Source organism: Arachis hypogaea, chromosome 18 (genome assembly GCF_003086295.3).
Source record: "Arachis hypogaea cultivar Tifrunner chromosome 18, arahy.Tifrunner.gnm2.J5K5, whole genome shotgun sequence".
Lineage (NCBI taxonomy): Eukaryota > Viridiplantae > Streptophyta > Magnoliopsida > Fabales > Fabaceae > Arachis > Arachis hypogaea.
Genome location: NC_092053.1, coordinates 30662385 through 30665094, shown reverse-complemented (window position 1 = coordinate 30665094; position 2710 = coordinate 30662385). Strand labels below are relative to the sequence as shown.

At 38.5% G+C, this 2710-nt stretch overlaps 1 non-coding gene across 1 annotated transcript; it reads left to right on the top strand.

Moving 5' to 3' along the window:
• Positions 1 to 2315: 2315 nt before the first annotated feature.
• LOC112774595 (small nucleolar RNA R71) lies at positions 2316 to 2424 on the top strand. The gene has a single exon (XR_003189075.1). It is a non-coding gene; the product is annotated as a small nucleolar RNA R71 (small nucleolar RNA).
• The last annotated feature ends 286 nt before the right edge of the window (positions 2425 to 2710 follow it).

Sequence of the window (2710 nt, the reverse complement as noted above, 5' to 3'; positions counted from 1 at the left end):
AAGGAGATTATGGTTCTTCATAAGAGTAAAAAGAGGATAGTTCTTGGTATGAATAGGGAGATGGTGGCTCTTGATATGGGTAGAAAGATGATGGTTCTTGATATGGAAAGAGAGGTGGTGGTTCTTGGTATGAATATGGAGATGGTGGTTCTTGTAGTTGGAACATGGAGCACTGAAGTTTCTTTGGTTTTGACTTTGCCAACCAAAATTTGGGTAGTTCCTCCATCCACAATAATAAGAATCATTCCTTAGGTGTGAGTAATAACCCATGTGATCTCTCTCCATTATTTTTCCTTAGCACAAAGCACCAAACAGAATTAAACGCACCATATGGTAAACAGGCAAGCAAAGAAGAGAGAACATAAAGGAAAATAAAATAAAATATGAAAGAAAACAAAAATAAAAAGAAATAAAATAAAGAAAATAAACTAAATAATTAAGAAAATAAAATAACTACTAAGCAAAAAGGAGTATAAAATTTAAACTCAATAAATAAAATAACTAGGAAGAATAAAATAACTAAGGGAACACGAAACTTAATTTCAGAAATTAAGAGAAAAAAATTAAATAAAATAAATCAAAATAATTTTTTTTAATTTTAAAGAAATAAGTTAAATGAAATTAAAGCAAAAATGCCTAATCGAAGAAATCAAACAACCAGTAGTTGTCAATCACAGTCAATCCCCGGCAACGGCGCCAAAAATATGGTGTAGAATTTACAATCCACAAACTAACCGGCAAGTACACTGGGTCGTACCAAGTAATACCTCAGGTGAGTGAGAGTCGATCCCACGAAGATTGATGGATCAAGCAATAATGGTTAAGTGATTGGCATAGTCAGACAAATAGAAAATGGTGTTTGAAAGTTCAAAAGCATTAACAGTAAATTCAGAATATCAGAAAGCAAGCAGTAAACAAGTTGTGAATAATATATGGAGAAACAGTTAAGGCTTCAGAGATATCTATCTTCCGGATTAAATTTTCTTACCAACTATTTTAATCATGCAAGATTCAATTTATGGCAACCTTTGGACGTGAATGGGGACCACTTGGGTTAGAAGAGTTGACGCCGAACTTGGAAGGACTAGGCAGCAAGTTCCCTTTTACTTCTTCGCTTGTGGCGCCAAACATGAGTGAACTCAAGTTTGGTGTGAGGTTGGTGCGTGTAGCTTTCCTTGAAATTCTTGTGTTGGCATCGAACTTGAGAAAACTCAAGTTCGGCATGGAGATGACGGTGCGATTTCTCTTTGGAGGCTTTGAGCTGGCGCCAAACTTAAGCTTTCTCAAGTTTGGCATGAAGTGGTCCGTATGAAATGGAAGAAAAGGGTATACTATTATATATCAATGGAAAGAGCTAGAAGTTAGCTTTTCAATGCCACTAGAATCACGTCAATTGGACCTCTGTAACTCAAGTTATTCTGGTTTGAGTGCAAGGAGGTTGGGGTTGACAGCATCATTCACTTTCTTTCTTTTCTGCTATAAAACTCCGTCAAATCCATCCGAATGCTACCTGAAATCCAACTCATTTTCTCTAGATTCGGCCTCATCCTCAGTGGTGATGGCCTTGCACTCTTCTCTTGGGTTCACTTCAGTGTTACTGGGAAGAGTGTCAGGAGGAGTCTCAAGGATTCTCTTGCTCAGTTGACCAACTTGTACCTCCAAATTTCTAATAGAGGATCTTGTTTCAGCTATGAAACTATGAGTGGTCTTAGAGAGGTTGGAGACCATAGTGACTAAGTTAGGAAGGCTGTGCTTAGGAGTCTCCATATTCCCTTGAGAATATGGGAATGGTGGCCTGTTGTTAAACCTATTCTGGGTTCTTCCACCTTGATTATTATTGAAGCTTTGCTGAGACTTCTGTTGATCCTTCCATGAAAGGTTAGGATGGTTCCTCCATGAGAGATTGTAAGTATTTCCATAAGGTTCTCCCATGTAATTCACCTCATCCATGGTGGGTTGGTCAGAATCATAAGCTTCTATTTCAGAGGAAGCTTCTTGAGTGCTGCTAGCTGCAGCTTGCATTCCAGTCAAATGCTGAGAAATCATATTGACCTGCTGGGTCAAAATCTTGTTCTGAGCCAATATGGCATTTAGAGTGTATACTTCAAGAACTCCATTCTTCTGAGCTACCCCATTATTCACAGGGTTTCTCTCAGAAGTGTACATGAATTGATTGTTTGCAACCATCTCAATGAGTTCTCTTACCTCTTCAGGCATTTTCTTTAAGTGGAGTGATCCACCTGCAGAGCTGTCCAATGATATTTTGGACATCTCAGAAAGACCATCATAGAAGATACCTAGGATAGACCATTCTAAGAGCATGTTAGGAGGACATCTCCTGATCAGTTGCTTGTATCTTTCCCAAGCTTCATAGAGGGATTCACTTTCTTTCTGTCTGAAGGCTTAAACTTCCACTCTGATTTTGCTCATCTTCTGAGGAGGAAAGAACTTGGCCAAGAAAGTATTGACTAACTTCTCCCAAGAGTCTAAGCTCTCTTTAGGTTGAGAATCCAACCATATTTTAGCTCTGTCTCTAACAGTAAAGGGAAAGAGCAGAAGTCTGTAGACCTCAGGATCCACTCCATTGGTCTTAACAGTGTCATAGATTTGCAAGAATTCCACCAGGAATTGGTGTGGATCTTCTAGTGGAAGTCCATGAAACTTGCAATTCTGTTATAAAAGAGAGACTAACTGAGGCTTAAGCTCAAAG